Below are 22,066 nucleotides of genomic sequence, written 5' to 3' on the forward strand. Positions count from 1 at the left end.
CTCGTGCATCAATTTACACTCCAAATAACAAGCCATTTTCTTTCCTTCTCAAGTGTGGGTTTTCTTTTTCATGATGTCAGTTTTTAAGTCTCTTGCCAAGTCAAGGCGAACCTGCTGGCAGTTGCCAACAGTCATGTCCATTAACTGAGATAAGCAACCAATCAGATTGCCGTTTCCTAATAATAGCAAGCCAGGGAATAAAATACCAAATGTTTGCTTTAATTAAAATTGAATTGAGGGCAGAATGAATGAATAGGATATACACACAATAAAAGTACAAGCTAAACTATCAAACAAACTTTAAAAAGATTAGAACTCATTAAAATCATAATGAAGAAATTGGACATTTCACACACACAGAGGTTTACAGGGCCTTTAGGGGTGCTTAGCAATAATTATGAACATAGCACACTACTGAAAACTCAGCATTAGTTCATTGAATGGATGTGAAACTTTTTGAAGGAATTTTGCAGTGACCCTTATAGCCTTAAAGCAACAGTCCTTAAATCCCTCTGTTGAAAGACAGAATTACCCATAGCTTGTGTTCGTGTTGATATGTCTGCCAGCATGGAGGGAGAAACAAAGTTAATACTAAGCCCAGTATGACCCTTCTTCAGAATGGAATGAGTCATATTGGAAATGAAGCGCTAACTCTACTGCTCTCACCACAGACATTACCAGAGCTGCTGAGCTTTTACACCACTTTCCATTTTTGTTTCAAGGTCCAATTTCTAGTTTTGCTTTCATTCTTTCTTCAGGACTTCTGCAATGGAAGATCAAGCATCCACTGGGAAAAATATATTAAAGAGAGGGTCGGAAAATATAATCTTCACAAATCTTTCCTTTTCCACAAAAGGAAGGACGGAATTAACTCTAGAGAATTCGCAGATAGAGCTCTTTTTGCTATTCGGTTCACTTGCTGAAGTGTTTCTAAATATCATTAAGAAATGTGGACCGTAGAAAATGTTATGCAATTATCTTAAATGGCACTACATTAAAAACAACATCAAGCTTCCCTATGCTTTTCATATTCCAGAATGATTCTTTCTGGAAAAGCATTTAGAAACAGAGCCAATTCCTTTATATTGTTTGATGTTTGAAATGTCAAAGGTGTGATTGAGACATGCTTGGTGCTTCCCGGAAGCTGAGATCACCATGTTGTGTTATTTTCTGAGGTATCATGCTCAAAAAGTTTCATTGGCAAGATAATTATATTTAATATTAAAAGGACTCTACTGATTTACCCATAATTTCCTCTGGGTACACAGAATATTGATATGGCTCTTTGTGTACAACAATAGATATGAACAGCAACATTCTATCACCTCAAATACTTCACAGTACAATCCCAGAGGTTTGAAGGAGTGGACAATTACTGGTTAATGGAGTTGATGTTATTTCAGCACATGTCTGAAACATCTCTTTGTTTAATCATTGTAGAAAATCTGGGGAGGGTACTTGTGGTGTAGTGGTAGTGTCCCTACCTCCAAGCCAGACCAGGGTTCAAATCCCATCTGCTCGAGAGTTATGTGATAACATTTCTGACCAAGTTAATTCGTAAATATATTAAAAAAATCATTATGACAACATTTTGGGGATATCATGAGGCAACCTTTAAAAGGTATGCTTGTGGCTTCCTAGTATAGTTTCAAAAAGAAAATTCATTTAAATGAATAAAATAATAGTACAAATCCTAGAAGGAAACCATTCAGCCCATCCAATCTGTGCCAGTTCTTCTGTACAATAACCCACTTGGTCCCACCGATCTAGTCTTTTCCCACATCCTAGCAAGATTTTTCTTCAGACATACAACTCCCCTTTGAAAACCATGACTGAATTTGTATTCACACCTTATCAAGTATTATATCCCAAGTCCTAACGATTGTGTAAAATATGATTTTCCTCATGTTACCTCTGTACCTTCTGGTCTGCCACTGGCAAATTTCTCTTTGCTTCTTCTACCTCACACCACTATCAAACCTCCCTCTTGGACTTCCCCATTTTAAAGCAAACAACTCTAGATTCATCAAACCATCATCCTTTCCAGTAAACCTCTCGAACACCTTCCAGATGGCCAATACTGATGATGTTATCATCCTATCCAACATGTTCATTCAAAAACTTACGAAAAGAGAATAGATGTTTTCCTGAAGATGCTTTCGCGTGGTGGGGAGTGAAGGAGTTATGATGTTACTGGACTTGTAATCCAAATCTAGATATTTTCTAATCAACCTTTTCAGAGATGTTATTATACACCTCCAAAGCAAGCGGGACTTCAACCTATATCTCCTGGTTCAGAGGTAGAGGTAGAGGCTCTACAATGCCATAACAAAAGCCCCCCCCCCCGCACCCCACCGAAGGTCTAGTCTAACACACTGAGTTCAAATCAAAATGTTTGGCGAAATTGAAATGCTACTAAGTAAAATCTGGGTTTGAAAGCGACTCTAATAGTGACCCTCGCACTATTCTCTTTTCCACCCTCTTCTATCAGGCAGAACATACAGAAGTTTGAAAACATGTACCAACAGATTTAAGAACAGCTTCTTCCCTGCTGCTATTATACTTACAAATGGATCTCGGACAATATTACAGTTTATCTTTCTCTGCATTTTCTCCATATTCTGTATTCTTTTCTATTACACCGATGTACTAATGTAAGGTATGATTTGCCTGGTTAGCGTGCAAAACAATACTTTTCACTGTATCTTGGTTCATAAATAATAATAAATCAAATCAAATTATACCATCAGAGATAATGGGAACTGCAGATGTTGGAGAATCCAAGATAACAAAGCGTGAAGCTGGATGAACACAGCAGGACAAGTAGCATCTCAGGAGCACAAAAGCTGACGTTTCGGGCCTAGACCCTTCATCAGATGAAGGGTCTAGGCCCAAAACGTCAGCTTTTGAGCTCCTGAGATGCTGCTTGGCCTGCTGTGTTCATTCACCTTCACACTTTGTTATCTTAAACCATCATCAATTGTTGCAAAGATCCGTCTGGTTCTTATATGTCCTTTAGGGAACAAGGAACAAAGAAAATTACAGCACAGGTGCAGGCCCTTCAGCCCTCCAAACCTGCGCCGATCCAGATCCTCTACCTAAACCTGTCGCCTATTTTCCAAGGATCTGTATCCCCCTGCTCCCTGCCCATTCATGTATCTGTCTAGATACATCTTAAATGACACTGACCGCCTCTACCACCTCCGCTGGCAACGTGGTCCAGACACCCACCACCCGCTGCATAAAGAACTTTCTAAGTATTTCTCCCTTAAACTGTTCCCCTCTCACCTTGAAATTGTGACCCCTAGTAATTGAGTCCCCAAGTCTGGGATAAAGCTTCTTGCTATCCACCCTGTCTATACCTCTCATGATTTTGTAGACCTCAATCAGGTCTCCCCCTCAACCTCCGTCTTTCTAATGTAAATAATCCTAATCTACTCAACCGCTTTTCATAGCTAGCTCCCTCCATACCAGGCAACATCCTGGTGAACCTCCTCTGCACCCTCTCCAAAGCATCCACATCCTTTTTGTAATGTGACAACCAGAACTGCTCACAGTATTCCAAATGTGCTCAAACCAAAGTCCTATACAGCTGCAATATGACCTGCCAGCTCTTGTACTCAATACCCCATCCGATGAATGAAAGCATGCCCGTATGCCTTCTTGACCACTCCATCGACCTGCGTTGCCATCTCAGGGTACAACGGACCTGAACACCCAGATCCCTGCTATCCACCCTTGATAGGAAATCTATCCTGACCTAGTCTGATCTGAACATTGCTCCAGATCCACAACAATGTGGTTGACAAAACTGCCCTTTCAAATGACCCAGCAAGCTATTCAGTTCAAGGGCAATTCTGAATGGGCAACAAATGCTGGCCTCGACAGCAATGTCCACATCCCATGAAAGAATAAAGAAAAAGAAAGTGATTTCCCTACCTCATCTATCAATTCAGAGCACACATATCAACATTAGAGGTTCCTGTTCACTTCTGGACACAGCAAGGGATTTGTGTTTCTAATTGCCAGTCAGGCAGACTCGATGCTTGCTGTGGTGGGAGGGAACCACTAAGGATCATTGCCACAGGGAGCTCCTCTGTTGGCTAATAATAGAGGCACCAAGAACTACCCTGTAGAGCCTACTGGCTGGAGGTCGAGTAGGTTTCACTGAAATGGCTTTCCCTAAAAGTGACAGACCAGCCCCTCCAACATATGCAAGAAGCGGCCTTTAAATGAGCATTGAAGTAGCCTCAACCAGGCTCCTGGAAGGCAACCAATCTGCTAGCTTTTCAGCCCATTGGCAAGGAGGTGAGATACAGGGTTGTCAGTCATTGCACAGCATCCTTCTCCAACTTGCACAGCCCTATTTCCTAAAATCTGAGCTTGTTGAAAACCAAATTTGCCATCATTCACCAAATCTCATGTGATCTTTCCAACCTGAATGTCTTAGATTCAAGAACACTTTAATTTTTCACTTCTAAGTAAAATATGAAATGGAGATGATTAAAGTGATCTTTCTTTGAAACCATCCCAGATACCCTTTTCTGCAGAGTCTGACATTGACTTAGGACACTAGGACAATTACATATTTAATATTTAAAGAGTCAAATTATAGAACTAAATGAATTCCTCACAGTCAAATGTTCCATGTGTCACGCAGTGGAAGTGCCAGAAATAAATGAGAAGTAATATGGGAATGAAGTTGACAGTATGCTAACTGTTTCCAATTTTTAAAATCTAGCAACCAGAGACCCAGGTTTGATTCCAGCCTTGGGTGACTGGCTTTGTCAAGTTTGCACATTCACCCCATGTCTGTGTGGGTTTCCTCTGCATGCTCCAGTTTCCTCCCACAGTCTAAAGATGGGTAGAGTAGGTGGATCGGTAACAGTAAATTGCCACATAGGGTCCCAGGACAGCTAAACTAGGTGGATTAGCCATGGTAAATGCAGGGTTACGTGAATAGAGTTGGAGGAAAAGGGGTCTGGGTGGGATGATCTTCAGAGGATTAGCGCAGACTCGAGGGGCCGAACGGCCTCTTCCTACATGGTACGGATTCAACAATTCTAACCACTCTGATGCTGAAATTTTACTTCTGCAAGTAAGGACTCTCATTCCTTATGAGTTTATTTTCTACTGGAAATGCTCTTTTAAAATGTACTTTTCCGTGTCTCTTAATCACATCTTTCTTTCCCTTTCCTTGTTCTGATTTCTGTACCTAAGCTTACATTATATTAAATATCCACTTCCTGCTTTAAACTGCTCACCTAAACTAGATTCCTCAATCAGATCATTTGAAAAGACCTGCTCCCACAGGCTTCAGATCCTACTTCTGATTCTCAAACCCTGTAAATTTTAAAGCAAAATACAATTAAATGTTTGTACACTGCCACAAGTATCATAAATGGTGAACATTATTCCTTCATTGCTGACCAAAGTCTGAGCTATTATTCTGAAAAGTTTGTACCGTTGTAAAATTTTGTTGAGGGTGGAGGGTTTTGGCAGCAGGATACAGTGAAGTCAGTAAGTTCTATTTGCCCTTTAATTCTGGCTCCTCAGGCAGCCTAGATTTTCATTTCTCCATTCGTGGCCAGGCCTTCAGGTACAAGGCCCCTACAGTCAGAAATTGTATCACCAACCCTCATCTCTCCACTCCTTTAAGGTGCCCCTTTGAAAACCTCATGTGAGTCACTGTCAAATTTTGTTTGATAATTTTCTTCTGAAGCACTTTGGGATACCTTACTACATTAAAAGACGCTACAGAAGTGTAAATTCTACTTTCCTCAAAGCAACACTTCCTTGTCAAGAAAATGGACTCAATTGGATACCACAGGGTTAATTTCTGAACCAGGTACTACTCACACAAAAAAAATCATGTCAGGCAATAGATTAATGATTACTCCTCCCACTCCAGACAGGTTTGATGGAGCTCATTTTCAGATAATTCACATGGCAGGAACCAAAGAACATGTCACCAGCTGCCTTTTTTAAAAACAAAATTTATGAGTTGCACCTTCCATATTTAGTTGGGTAAACTTGAAATAATCCCCTTGCTCCCTTTTGTGAATTCAAAACTGAATAGTTCTCATGTTACCCTGCCTATTATTTTGCCTGGAGCAACTGAATCCAAAGAACATGATCTAGGAGTTTTGTCTGCTATTTATGCAAAATCAGATGAAGGATGATTTTAGATACCACTCATTCGATTAACGTCCCATTTCCACTACCAGCAAATCTCCCAACTTTGTGCTTAAAATCTGGCTTCGGATGCATCTTTAATCTTCATCAAACTGACTATGAAAATCACTTAGTGATCGTGATTAATTCATACTCAAACAAATGGATCCAGAATTTGAAGGAGAATTTGGCATTCGCCAACGACCTTCCCCAATCCACCAGTGTAACAGCCACCATCTATGATACAAGTGGTGCAGCGAAGCAGCAACAAGTTGCAAATCATGGGGAATAATTGCTTGTTAAACACCTTGTTAATGGCCCAACTTGCCTCATTCATATTTAGCTTTTTATCTTACCAAATGCACCAAACAAGCTAGACATCAAGAAAATCTGACATAGAAACAAAAAACAGAAATCACACAACACCAGGTTATAGTCCAGTAGGTTGATTTGAAAACACAAGCTTTCAGACTCTTACTCCTTCTTCAGGAGTTAGGGAGTAAGGTAGTATCAGGCACCGGGTTTATAAGTAAAAGATCAAAGGGACACACTACTGATGAGAACATACTAAACAAACTTAATATGCTGTTAAATTTTTAAACAGTTAGAAGGTTGTAATTGATTAAAATATGTATATGTAAATCCCCTAATTCCTTTGAAGTCACTGTCCTGAGACAAGTCCAGAGTAATAGCCTTCTTTCAGGGGTTGGGTCACGAATGGTCAATCATCTCTGCCTGCAAAAATTAAGCAAAAATGGCAGGCACAGGAAGGAGACTTGGAAAGTTATTCTTCTGGACTGGGGACTGCAGGCTGAGGTCATGGAAGGGAGGACAATTGTGTAAGAGGCAACAGATTCTGCAAGGGGAAAGCATGGATGGGAAAAGGACCTTGCAGAAGTGAGGTTTGTCCTTGGCAAGGAGCATTCTGGCTTCAAGGAGGGACAGTGGATGGCCACAACTGGCATGGTCACTTTACACAGGTAGTGCGAAATAGCGAGCAAGTGTGGGCACATGTCGACGGGTTGGGTGGGGACCTGGGAAAATGTGAAGCCAATGGGGCTCCTGGGAAGGGTTACCAGAAAGGAGATTTGGTGGTTTTGGGTGGCAAACATTCACCAACATCTTGAGGAGTGCTCACTGTCTCTATCATGTTGAAAATTAGCAACATAATGGGAAAGGAAATGGCTGTGAGAACACCCAGAATGAGTGGGGTTAGTAACTTGACCTGTGAGGGAGTGGATTGCAGCAACCACCAATGTTGGAGCTTCAAAAGAATATTAAACACAGACCCATGCACTGTACAGGATACAGACTTGCCGGTTCCCTCATCACCGACCATCTTAATGCATTGCCCCTCTCTTTGTGTTGCACCTCCCTGCTATAGACATTGTTAGACAACTCATTCATGCCAACATATTCATACCAACAGCAGCCTACGATACCAACGCAGAGGAATGGCCATGGTCAGACATACAGGCAAGTTCTGGGGGTTTGTGCCTCTGTAGCCAGGGAGTAGATCATGGTCATGACCAACATGTATCTCAGGCTTGTTGCAGTGCTCCAGCGAAACTCAGCACAAGCTGGAAGAACAGCACCTCATTTTCTATTTGACACAGAGGCCACAAAAGAAAAGGGATGTTTATGATTTGGACCGAAGTTGTCAGCAGCTGACACTGTGCATGTCTGGGTGAACAGTGGTCTTTTAAAGATGATATGGACGCAAGAATAATGGTTAGAGAGTGATACAGCATTGAACTATGGAATGTAGTAAGATGGGGCCAGAATCAAATGTGAGCAATGTCATGGTACAGCGTGAGTTGTAAATGTAGCGGTTTGGTGAGATACAGAGAGAAGGCTCAGTTGGTGCTGCAAACAAAATCCTTCCAGGCAGCCCAGCATAACTCAGACTTGGCCAGAAATTACAAGATTCAGCCCTTGGTTTCAATCTGTATTGGTGCAGTAGAACGTTACAGAGGCAGGAACAAGATTGTGAATGGGCTTCAACACAGAAATGAGAATTTTAAGCTGCCAGATTTGTGCCCACCACCAGCCCATTCTGCCTTCCATATTCGAACTGAAAGATCTTTTCCACATATATAAAATTGTTTCTAGTCGTCAGTGGCATGCACACAGACACAAAGGTGAGCTAAAGTGCTCATGGCAATGGAGCCATTGAAAACACAATTACAAACCTCAGTAAGTCAGATAGTTTTGTGTATTAATATCATGGCACTAGAACTCTGTAAAACCAGCATTATAAAACACTGCAGAAAAAGCAACTGATATATTCGAAAGAATGAATATACACAAGGTCTCATATTCTTTCAAGGATAAATTTGTCACGATTTGTGACCATCACTAATTACCTTTGAACAAGTGGCGATAAGCTGTCTCCTTGAACAGCAGTGGGCACCCGTATGGCGCTGTTCAGGAGGATGTTCCAGGATTTTGACCCAGTGATAGTGAAGTTTGAATGAAACTGTTTCAATATCCACACGTGATAGCATTTTTATGAGCATACCTGTCTCTAAGCAAACCCTAACTTCTAGATTATTTTTCTAAACTAAACATGCCAAAATGTGGAAAGCAGCAGTTACACAGTGTTCACTCAATTCATAAAAATTGTCTACTAACAAACAGTACTTTCAAGCCAGGCTGACAGGTATAGAAAATTAACTGTTGTGTGTGCCACAACAGGAACGGTGCTTTCATCAGAGATTTTGAATTTTCATAATGTCGCTGGTAGTGGGTTAGAAAAAAAATCTGGTATATCCTTCATGGCTACAACAGATAAATTTAGTGAGTGTACTCAGGAACCATTATGAAATTTCTTTTGATTAGCTCATTAGGGGTCTTGTGACTGATACACTGATTTTAATGAGCAGCTCAGGAGTAGAAGTTAATCCCCACAGAAAGCTCAGTAAGAACAATGGCCTCTTTACATTACTGGGTCTTGTCTAGGAACATTGGTAAAAGGAGCAGGAGCGGGCCATTTGTCTCATTGAACCTCTTCCACCATTCGAGTAGATCCCAGTTGATCTTTTACTTCAACATCCAATGATGCCTTTGTTGTGTAGAAATCTCTTAATCTCTGTTGCAAAAGCACGCATTGACTAAAGCTCCACTACCCTCTGGGGTTGAGAATTCCAAAGAATCACCACCCTCAGAGATCACCCTCATATCAGTTCTAACAGGATTACTTCTTATTGAGATTGTGTTCCGCTTCTAGATCCCCACACCAGGGGTAATATTTGCCACCACCCCCACATTGAACAACTTAAAATTCTTATTGGGCTCAATGAGATCACCTCTCATTCTTTTAAATATTACAGAATATAGGTCAAGTCTGTCCAATCTCTCTTATGACAATCTTGCCATCTGGTCAATTTGTGTTGTTCTATTGATGTCAAGCATATCCTCTCTTAGGTAAGGAGATCAAAACTGTGCTCAGTACTCCAGTTGAGGAATTCTGTTCTGAAGCAGTCATATAGGAGTTGAAATATTAACTCCTCCTCCCTCCATTGATCCTACCAGATCTGCTGAGTTTCTCCAGTATTCTGTTAGTTTCAGATTTACACCATCCACTGTATTTTGATTTTATTCCAGCATTTAATTCAATGCAACTTCTTTTCCAGGTATGGAGAACAGTCACATTGGACTTGAAAAATTACCTGTTTCTCTCTCCAAAGATGCTGCCAGACGTGCTGACTTTCTCTAGCATTCTGTGTTTGTGTTCTCTATTTTGATATTTCATTCCCTTTGAAAGGTTAACATTCCCTATTACCTGAACATGTATACTAGTTTCTTTTGAATTATCACAAGGACTCCCAAATCCCTCTGCACTGTAAGTTTCTGCAGTCTTTCACTACTTAAATGATCGTCAGCTCCTCTATTTTTCCAGCAAAAGTGCATACCTCAAATTTTTCCACTTTATATTCCATTTGCTAAGATTTTGTCCACTCACTTATCCGGTTTAAATTCCTCTCCACAGACTTTGTGCCATCCTCACCACTTACCTTCCCAGCCATTTTTCCATTGTCTGCAAACTTGACCATGGTACATACCCCTACCCCAGTCAAGTTAATGTGTATTGTAAAAAAAAGTTGTTACAGCACTGATTCCCGAGACACTCCACGAGTTACAAGCTGTCATCCTGATAATGTACCTATTTATCCCAATTCCCTGTCTTATTAGTTAGCTAATCCTAATTTATACCAACACACGAGTTCCAACACCACAGATACTTACATTATTAAATAGCCTAATATTTGGTACCGTATCAAATTTCTTCTGGAATTCCAAATATATCTACTTCTTCCTCTTCCTCTTCATCTTCATCTTCTCATTTGACACTTCCTCAAACAATTTTAGTAAATCCGTTAGGAATAACTTCCCCTTCATGAAGCCATGCTGACTGCTTGATGATATGAACTATTTCTAAATGCGCTGCTATTACATCCTTTGTAATAGACAAACATTTTCCCAGTAACAAATATTAAGCTGACTAGCCTGAGGTTAATTATTTTTTGGTCTCCTGTCCTTTTTAATACAGGTGTTACATTAATTGTTTTGCAATCATCTGGTACTTTCTAAAATTGCTACCAGCATGTACACTGTATTGCTATTTCTTTTAATAGCTTAGGATGCATTCCATCAGATCTTAAGAATTTATTGGGATACAGGCCCACTACATTACCTTGTATCTTTTCTCCAAAAATAATTATTGCATTTATTTCCTCTTCCCCCTTTTGCCCATTGATTAAATGGGTTTGGATTGCTATTAGTGTCTTCTGCTATGAAGACTGTTGCGAAGTACTCATTCAACCGCTCTGCTATTTCCCTGTTCCATGTTATTATTTCTCCAGTCTCATCCTCTAAGGAGCTGATTAAGGGGAGGATTGCCTCTGGGCAATTAGGGATAGGCAATAAATGCTGCCTAGTCAGCGATGCCCTCATCCCATGAATGAATAAAAACAACTATGGCCTCACTCTTTTTATATATTTAAAGAAGCTCTTACTGTCTTTATATTAATTACAAGTTTAATGACAACTGGATTCCCCCCTCCTCTCCCACTCCAAGTTCTTCTCCAACTCCTAGGTGTCCTTTAACCCTGGCATCAGGCAGGCAATATAGCCTTTAGGACTTCCACTCACGACTGCAGAGAACAGTGCCTAGCCCCTAATTATACAGTCCAACTACCACTACTACTTTCTTATTTCCTGCCCCATTTGAATGATTCCATGTACCAAGGTGCCATGGTCAGTTTGCTCATCCTGCCTACTGTCCTAATTCTCATCTGCATAGCTAGCAAGAACTCGTAACTACTGCATAATTGCAGTGAATGAGACCCTGGCTCCCTTTAACAGCTCACCTTCAGCCAGACCTTCCGGTCCCTGATCACATTTATTCCCAAACCAAACTTGAATGACCTCATCTGAGGTGTGAAACTGTTCTCTGGAGCAAAATGCCCTTCCCTGAAGTGTTGCAATGTCTACAGCTTTGATTTCAGCTCCTCAACTCAGATCTGAAGTTCATTGAACTGCAAACACTTACTACAGATGTGCTTACTCTGAATCACCTTGCTGTCCAGCAGCTTCCACATACTGCAGCAGCAACACATCACTCATCCTACCTTCACTGTTGTATTGGATTTAATTCATAAATTAATTACTTTGAATTTCCTGCTGTTCACACTTTAATGATATTTTCTTACACTTAACCTGCTATTTTTGCTCCGATACAATTGTATTCTTGGCTCATGTTTATTCAACAAGTACCATACTGTCAGAAAAAGATGAAAAAAAGAGGAGGGGAGGAAAGAAATTTCTTCAGAAATTTTTGTGACCTTAGGAGGTCCCAAAGTGTGTTGCGCCAATGAAGTATTTTTGAAGTGTAGTCATTGTTGTCAAGTAGCAACTGCAGCAGAGAATTTGTACATAGCAAGTTCCTAGTTGAGTGGTACATTTTGGCCCGAACAATAGGTTCTCAAAAAGGAACAGGGAAATTCTTCCAAAGTGTCAAGGGATCCAAGAGGACCCATAGGATAACTACTAATGTAATTCCAACTTGACCTCCACTCCCATCCCCCATCTCATTTTACCTGCTACCACGTTAAAAGTGCTCTAAAAGTGTTATTTTTGAATTTAGTGCTGCTGGGAAGAGGGTTTTTCACAATAGATGCTGGTACTGGGATAGACACGTCCATGTCTAGGAAGCTCCTGAGTATTTGCAGCGTTAGAGGAGATACCTCAGGTGTTCTTGGTCCTCAAAAAATTCCATGGGAAAATAAAACCAAAACCTAAAATTGAATGTTTTGATAATATAAAATACCATTTTAATAAAAAGTACCATATCTTCAAAAAACTGCCTCAGTAAACAGGAATTAAAACTAAGGGCTCTCATCATTTCATTTATACAAGTAGTCCAGATTTACCTTGGTGCAGGAGGAGTATAATATTTTCACCGTCGAGTAGTAATTGCAATGCAACAAGTTTACATAGGTAGCTTTATTATAAATACGGGCATTGGAATTGATAGCAGAAAAGCTTGACGGTATTGGTTTGCAAATGCACAATCTTTTCACCAGACACCTCAGCCGTATGTGACAATTCCTGATCTTTTTCTATCAAGGGAGTCTCATGCAAAGTGTACACAGTTGGCTTGTATGTGCTTCCCACTTACAACAGGCAATTCTTATCTTTGTTAAGCATCACTTTGTTTACAAAATAGAAATGTACCCAAACAATTTATGCATTCCGAGTATTTACACCATGTATTATTTTGTTTTGCCAATGACATCATTAGAAGCACAGTGGTAAACCTTCTAAGTGGAAAGTATACATCCAAGCACTATAGATCTCATCTTCTATCCCCAACCCCAAACACACACACAAAGCTCTAACAGAACAAGCACTGTGATTGTGTGAAAATGCTGTAAGATATTCGCGATATTGTTTTTGACAAAACACAAGGGAAATGGTTGCCTGAATGCTTATAGAGGAGAATTGGTTGAATAATTTGTTCTGCAATTGTAGTGTCTGATCTGGGGTTGTAGAGATAGCCCCAACAAACACTGTGCAGCAGATTTCAAAATGGGTTGAATGGAAATAATTGTGTGTAACACTTGCATTCAAGTATTAATGGATAGATTACCAGAAAGCATTCTAACCTTCGATCAGAAGCTTGTGAAATCAATTGCCATGCCAGATATGGGGGGTATAATAACACCTGTACTGGCACTTCAAAACAGTTCTGAGAAAGTGCTGCACTATCAGAGGCGACATTCTTCATTCAACAGTAAAAGGAGGCTGCTGGTCATCATCTCAGGTTTAAGTAAAATATCCCATGTACTATTGAAACAGCATGGGAGAGCCCACTACTTGCCTACCTTTAAATGTTGCTTAAAAAATAAAAATGGCTTGGCCACTACCTCTTTATAGTTTGTGGGATCTTGCTGTGTATAATTTAACAATTGAGATTCCCTGCAAAACAACAGGTCAAGCTACTGTATTCATGGTAAAGTCAATGGGCTTTTAAACAGCCGCTAGATAAATTTCACCATCTAGAAGTAGCTGATTTGAAGCTTGTGCCTCCCCCAAGGTCAGGTAGATACTTTCTAATCCAGTGATAATGGGAACTGCAGATGCTGGCGAATCCAAGATAATAACATCCGAGGCTGGATGGAATCCATATGTTCAGAGATGTTTTTACACACAGAAAGAGCTGAGACTGCAGTGAAGGTCTCCTGGCAGAGAGGTGAGGGCACGACTACTGTACAAACAAGAACCCTCTCCCTAGGCCACGTGGCTATTTATAATCAAACTGCTCAGGCATGAAACAGGTAGGATTTGAACCCAGGTTTCCTACCTCAGCAGTAAGGATACTACCTCTGCACAAAGCTAAGGTCATATATATTCATGAATATAAATGACCACACCTGTAAGGAAATAACAGCAATATAAATCTGATAGAAATTGTTCGAAAGACCATTATCTTTCTTGATAAAATTAGTTCATTCTTTCATTGTAATTGGTATATATTGTGACTTTGTGTGGTACTGTGGGATTCTGGAGATACTTGCATATTCTTTACCGGTGCTCATTAATCTGTCATTGCTTCTGTGGGTGTCCTTTGTAGCTGTGTGTTATTGGAGGAACATGGTGCAAAAATCACATGACAAGGAATTTCTAGTTGTTTTGCTGCTATGGGAGGTTTCGATTCACTTGCAAAATTTTACATGACATTGATGACTGTTACAACGTGTTCCCAGGACCACTTCTTTTCTTATTTCCTCTTTTCCAGGGTTAATTGATCTATCTACATTCACTCCTGGCAAAATATCAAATTTAATTTCTTATCCTTGTGTTAAAGTCCCTCTATGGCCTTGTCCTCTCCTATCTACAGAATCTCCAGGGCTCTACATTCTCCGTGATGGCTTCTTTTGTCATTGTGAAACATTAATTCTGTATTTCTCTCCACAGATGCTGCCAGACCTGCTGAATTTCTCCAACATTTTCTGTGTTGGTTTCAGATACACAGCATCCAGTATTTTGCTTTTATTCAAGCGTAACTAGGAGTGAGTTACTTTAGGTTTGAAGGTCAAATTTGCAGAGCGTAAGGGCTGCTTGACAGGCATTTGGTACACTTACCTTTATTGGTAAAGCATATAGGAGTTGGGATGTCTTGTTGCAGCTGTACAGGACATTGATGAGGCCACTTTTGGAATACTACGTTCAATTCTATGCTCCCTGCTTTTGGAACGATGTTATGAAACTTGAAAGGACGCAAAAGAGATTTACTAAAGGATGTTGCTGTGATTGGAGGGTTTGAGTTATAGGATAGGGCTATTTTCCTTGGAGTGGCACAGTCTGAGCAGTGACCTTGCAGAGGTTTATATCTCATGAGGGGCATGGATAGGGTGAATAGCCAAGGTCTTTTTCTCAGGGAAGGGGAGTCCAAAACTATTGGGCATAGGTTTAAAGGTGAAAGGGGGAAAGATTTAAAAGGGGCCTAAGGGACAACGTTTTCATACAGAGGGTAGTGCATGCAGGGACTGAGCTGCTAGAGGCAGTGGACGAGGCAGGTTCAATAACAGCATTTAAAAGGTATTTGGATCGGCACAGCAATAGGATTGAGGGGGATTACAGGGTGTGAAGCTGAATGAACACAGCAGGCCAAGCAGCATCAGAGGAACAGGAAAGCTTGATGTTTCAGGTCGACCCTTCTTCAGAAATGGGGGAGGGGAAGGGGATTCCGAAATAAATAGGGAGAATAGGGGGAGGCAGATAGAAGATGGATAAAGGAGAAGGTAGGTGGAGAGGAGATAGACAGGTCAAAGAAGTGGGGTTGGAGCCAGTAAAGGTGAGTGTAGGTGAGGAGTTCGGGAGGGGACAGGTCAGTCCATGGAGGATGGACAGGTAAAGGAGGCTGGCTGAGGTTGGTGGGTAGATGGGGGTGGGGCTTGAGGTGGGAGGAATGGTTAGGGAGGCGGGGACTATCTGGGCTGGTTTTGAGATGTGGTCGGGGGAGGGGAGATTTTGAAGCTTGTGAAGTCTACATTTAATATGCTTGCGCTGCAGGGTTCCCAAGTGAAATAGGAGATGCTGTTCCTGCATCTTTCGGATGTCATCATTGTGGCCCAGGATGGACAAGTCGTCTGATGGAGGGGGGTGGGGGGCAGAGAGTTGAAATGGTTCGTGACTGGGAGGTGTAGCTGTTTGTTGAGAACTGAGCGTAGGTGTTCTGCAAAGCGGTCCCCAAGTTGCGATATGACCCAAAATGCTGGCAAAATGGGGCTAAATTAATTTAGGATCTCTGGTCGGCATGAATGAGTTGGACCAAAGGATCTGCTTCCATGCTGTACAACTCTGTGTGACCGTGGCTGGATACATATTCTTGGCTTAGCATTCAAGAGTATTGTTGAGCCTATTGGAGGCAGCAAGAATTGCAGATCCTGGAGTCAGAGACAACACAGTGTGGAGCTGGAGGAACACAGCAGACCATGCAGCAGAGGCACAGGAAAGTTGATGTTTTGGGTCGGATTCCTTGTCTCTTGTTCAGTCTATTGCTGGGTTTGACTGAATATATTTCTCCAAATATGTTGCTTTCAAATCTACAATGGGTCAACTCAATGTGTTGACCCATATGTAACTCAGTTCCATCATGGACAATGTCAGTATTCGTGAGCTGGTTTAATACTGGTCTTCCCTTTCACCCTTAATCAGGTTCTGAGAGCTAGTCCTCAGTTTTGACGATGTTTTCTGTGCTACCTTCCATGATCGTAAGGCATTAATTTGCCTTACAGTCAATGATGTATTTTTGAAGTGTAGTCACTGGTGTACTAAGGGAAAGTTGCAGCCAATTTGCACACAGCAAGATCCCACAAGCAGCAATATAATCTGTTCTTAGTGACTACAATATTATCTAAATGGACTTCAGTAAGGCCTTTGACAAGGTCCCTCATGGCAGGCTGATACAGAAGGTAAAGTCGCACAGGATCAGGGGTGATCTTGCAAGATGGATAAGAATCTGGCTCGAAGACAGAGGGTAGCAATGGAAGGGTGCATTTCTGAATGGAGGGCTGAGACTAGTGGTGTTCCTCAGGGATCAGTGTTGGGACCTTTGTTATTTGTAATATATATAAATGATTTGGAGGAAAATGCAACTGGTTTGATTAGTAAGTTTGCGGATGACACAAAGGTTGGTGGAATTGCAGATAGCGATGAGGACTGTTAAGGGATACAGCAGGATATAGATCGGTTGATGATTTGGGCACAGAGATGGCAGATGGAGTTTAATCTGGAAAACTGTGAGGTATTGCATTTTGAAAGGTCTAACCCAGCCGGAAAATAAACAATAAATGGCGGAACCCTTAAGAGTACTGATAGGCACAGGAATCTGGGTGTACGATACACAGGTTACTGAAACTAGCAACACAAGTGGAAAGGTAGTCAATAAAACATATGGCATGCTTGCCTTCATCAGCTGGGGCACTGAGATTAAAAATTGGCAGGTGATGTTGCAGTTTTATAGAACCTTAGTGAGGCTGCATTTGGGATAACATGTTCAATTCTGGTCACCACACTAGCAGAAGGATGTGGTGGTTTGGAGAGGGTACAGAAAAGATTTACCAGGATGTTGCCTGGTTTGGAGGGCATTTGTTATAAGGAGAGGTTGGAGAAACTTGGCTTGTTCTCACTGGAGAGGTTGATGGGTGACCTGATAGAGATCTATAAGATTATGAAGGGCATGGACAGAGTGGACAGTCAGAAGCTGTTTCCCCAGGATGGATGAGTCAGTTACTGGGGGGCATAGGTTTAAGATGCGAGGGGCAAGGTTTAAAGGTAAGGTACGAGGCAAGTTTTTCTTTTTTACACAGAGGGTAGTGGATGCCTGGAAATCGCTGCTGGGGGAGGTAGTGAAAGCAGATATGATAGTGACTTTTAAAGGGTGTCTTGTCAAATAAGATTGGAATAGACAGATATGGTCCCCGGAAGGCTAGGAGGTTTTAGTTGTGGTAGTCAGCGTGTTGGTGCAGGCTTGGTGGGCCGAAGGGCCTGTTCCTGAGCTGTATTTTTCTTTGTTCTTTGACGATGATTAAGGACTGAACATGAGCCAGAATGCAGACTATCTCCCCTGTCTTTAATTGAAATGGCAATAGGGTATCTTTAAAGCAAACCCAAGAAAGCAGTGTGTGGCTTCAGTTTGATATTGTACCCAAAAGAAGGTACCATTACTGTGTCAGACACAGGAGAATGTCAGGAGAGGAAGTTGAACTCTCAATCTTCTGTTTCAGGGACAAGAGAGAAACTCACTGAGCCACAAACAACATTTAAGTTTTTTGTATATGCAGACGAATATTGATGATAAACAGCAGGTTGTGAACAAATATAGGCTAGCTATCCAGAAGACCAACATAAAAGACAAATATAGGGCCACAAATTAAAACTGATCGTTTCAGGACTTTTGAGGACTCTGGGTCTATACTCATTGGAGTTTAGAAGGATAAGGGGGGATCTAACTGAAACTTTCAGAATACTGAATGGCCCGCACAAAGTGGATGTAAGGAAGATGCTTCTATTGGTAGGAGAGGCTAGAAGCTGAGTGCACAGCATTAAAGTAAAGGGAAGGCCTTTTAGAATGGAGATAAGTAGAAACTTCTTCAGCCAGAGAGGGGTGAATCTATGAAATTCACCGCGATGGAAGGTTGTGGGAGCCAGGTCGTTGAGTACATTTAAGACTGAGATAGATAGGTTCTTAATTATCAGGGGATCAAGGGTTATGGGGAGAAAGCAGGACAATGGGGTTGATGAACTTATCAGTCATGATAGATTTTGTGGAGAAGACATCATGAGCCGAATTGCCTAATTTTTGCTTCTAAGTCTTATGGTCTTACAGGTTGAGCTGGACTTCATGAAAAGATAAGGGCTTCAGTGAGTTAAGGAAAAAACTATGGACTACTGGGAGGAGGGGATTATTTGCGAATTAAATTTTATTCAGCTGATTATGATCCAGCAGATGCAACACAACAAAGACAGCTGTGAAAAGGAAAACCTACTTTCTGCGAAATAAAAGGCATTGTTAATGAATAGGATTGTTGCTACGTAACAATATTTTAATAAGCTATTTTTATATTTTGCCAAAGGTTTTTAAGAACCCATAGCAGTTATTTTAATCTCAAGTGTGTAACAGTTTATTGAATAACTGCCTTAAAATCAGAGACTTACGCTGTAAGCAATTTTTGGAAGCACTTCCACATCGAAACCTTGACAACTGAGAAAAAGGAAAAATAAGAATGCTAATTTTTTGACCTAGTCTAATGTTTATTTAGCTCACGATGCAAAGAAGCAGATGCACATCAGCACAGCCAAATACTGTAAAACACAAATAAAACAAAGAACTGCAAACGCTGAACATCTGAAACAAAAACAGGCATTTGTTTTTAAAACTCTTTTCAGCCAACAATGACAGTGTGTGGTGAGCACTGATTGCAAGACATTTGCCCACCTCTGGTGGTGGACTGGAAGTGTACATTTGGACCCAATAACTGGTGCCTGGGACTCCATGTGTGGGGGACGGGGCCGCTGTAATCGTGGTCTTAGTCCAGGGCAGGAACAGCACTGGGGCCCATATTTTCATTCCCTGGCTGTGCCACGCATACTAATCATCTGTTTATATGCATTGATTATTCATTTGTGAAATCATTTGATTGCAAACAGTACAATTCTAAATTCAAAATTAAAATATTTTCTTTAAAAAATTAGACTAATCCCTGGCCTCGAGTATTACTCTGACTGGAGACAGCCATTTTACCACCTCCATGACCTTAATGATTAGACAGCACACCTTTAATGTAGTGTAACGAGAATAAGTGCCAACTGCACAAGACAATGCAACACTGCAATACGTAACATGCTATTGAGACTCGCAGAGAGGATGGAATAACATGTACTGGAGAGCTGATTCTCCACCCTTTGCAAATCTCAAACCTCCTGGCAGCCTAGCCCAAAAGAATGTATCAGCTAAAGGTTGCACCAGTAAAGTGAGGTCAAAAATTGTCAGATGATTCTGCATACTCATTTTCACAGATTTGGTTGTATTTAATCCTTTGCAAATTGTGTGTGCCCTACACAATGGGAAAAAATCAAAACAACTTAATAATTTATAAATTGTTAACCAACATGGTACTAATGGGACAAGTTAGGCTGCCTGGCAGCTTTGGTTTTAGCAGTACAGAGATAGCTTTAAAAATAATGCATGTCTTACTTTTAAGGGAAGATCTGGCTACTTGGTGGTTTACTAATCTACAAAAATTTGCCCTTTAATAGCACTTTGGACACAGTAAAACATTGCAAGTTGCTTCACTGCAATGTTAGCAAACCGATATTGATACAATAGCAGGACTACAAGGCTACACCAATAAAGGAAAAGATGAACAAAAGAAACGAAGAACAAAGAAACCTACAGCACAGGAACAGGCCCTTCGGCCCTCCAAGCCTGCGCCGATCAAGATCCTCTGTCTAACCTGTCATCTATTTTCTAACGGTCTGTGTCCATTTGCTCCCTGCCCATCCATGTACCTGTCCAAATATATCTTAAAAGACGCTAACGTGTCTGCGTCTACCACCTCCGCTGGCAAAGCGTTCCAGGCACCTACCACCCTCTGCATAAAGAACTTTCCACGCATATCTACCTTAAACTTTCCTCCTCTCACTTTGAACTCATGACCCCTAGTAATTGAGTCCCCTACTCTGGGAAAAAGCTTTTTGCTATCCACCCTGTCTATACCCATCATGATTTTGTAGACCTCAGTCAGGTCCCCCCTCAATCTCGGTCTTTCTAATGAAAATATTCCTAATCTATTCAACCTCTCTTCATAGCTAGCACCATCCATACCAGGCAACATCCTGGTGAACCTCCTCTGCACCCTCTCCAAAGCATCCACATCCTTTTTGTAATGTGGCGACCAGACCTGCACACAGTACTCCAAATGTGGCCGAACCAAAGTCCTATACAACTGCAACATGATCTGCCAACACTTGTACTCAATACCCTGCCCAATGAAGGAAAGCTTGCCATACGCCTTTTTGACCACCCTATTGACCTACATTGCCACCTTCAGGGAACAATAGACCTGAACACCCAGATCTCGCTGTTCATCAATTTTCCCTAGGATTTTTCCATTTACTGTATAGTTCGCCCTTGAATTTGATCTTCCATAATGCATCACCTCGCATTTGCCTGGATTGAACTCCATCTACCATTTATCTGCCCAACTCTCCAGTCTATCTATATTCTGCTGTAATCTCTGACAGTCCCCTTCACTATCAGCTACTCCACCAATCTTAGTATCATCAGCAAACTTGCTGATCAGACCACCTACACCTTCTTCCAGATCATTTACATATATCACAAACAACAGTGGTCCCAGCATAGATCCCGGTGGAATACCACTGGTCTCCAATTTGAGAAACTCCCTTCTACTACTACCCTTTGTCTCCTGTTGCCTAGCCAGTTTTTTTTAATCCATCTAGCTAGCACACCCTGGACCCCATGTGACTTCACTTTCTCCATCAGCCTGCCATGGGGAACCTTATCAAACGCCTTACTGAAGCCCATGTATATGACATCTACAGCCTTTCCCTCATCAATCAACTTTGTCACATCCTCAAAGAATTCTATTAAGTTGGTAAGACATGACCTTCGCTGCACAAAACCATGTTGCCTATCACTGATAAGCCCTTTTTCTTCCAAATGGGAATAGATCCTATCCCTCAGTATCTTCTCCAGTAGCTTCCCTACCACTGACGTCAGGCTCACCGGTCAATAACTACCTGGATTATCCTTGCTTATCTTACAAATAGTCGTCTGATGGGTGACTGAAAAGAGATCTTTAAAATAATGGAAGATTTTCATAATGTGTGCTTCCATTTGTGGGGAATAACAAGAGGCCAGAAATATAGGTTAGTCTCTAAAAAATAAACTGAGAAATTCAGTGTTCAATGCCACAGCTGGTGAAGGATACAGTTGAAACCTAACTTTTATAAAAACTTTTATTCACAAAGAAATAGACCACAAAAATACATCACCTACACTATCAAAGTTCCAGTCTTTAACTATGTTTCCTGTTAGTTACCAAATCCTCCAGCCATGCTAATATGTTACCTCCTACACCATGATACGTGAACAGATATTGGTGAAAACTTCAACTTTGGATGAGTTTTGAGATTGGACGATACAAGATGTAAAACCAGCAAAAGAGAACCATAAAACACTCTTGTACAATGTCTAGCGGTTTAGCCACAGTTTTGCCTTCATGATGACAAATGATCAGATGAATTCCTGCTACTGTAGCTGAAATGTACCAAATATCTGCCAGCTTGATGGAAAGGA

The 22,066-nt window shown here is 41.1% G+C and overlaps 1 protein-coding gene across 2 annotated transcripts in view; it reads right to left on the minus strand.

The window, feature by feature from the left end:
• Positions 1-22,066, minus strand: part of sgsm2 (small G protein signaling modulator 2) — a 209,223-nt gene that overhangs the window by 70,180 nt on the left and 116,977 nt on the right. The window lies entirely within an intron of this gene.

This window comes from Stegostoma tigrinum, chromosome 27, assembly GCF_030684315.1.
Source record: "Stegostoma tigrinum isolate sSteTig4 chromosome 27, sSteTig4.hap1, whole genome shotgun sequence".
NCBI lineage: Eukaryota > Metazoa > Chordata > Chondrichthyes > Orectolobiformes > Stegostomatidae > Stegostoma > Stegostoma tigrinum.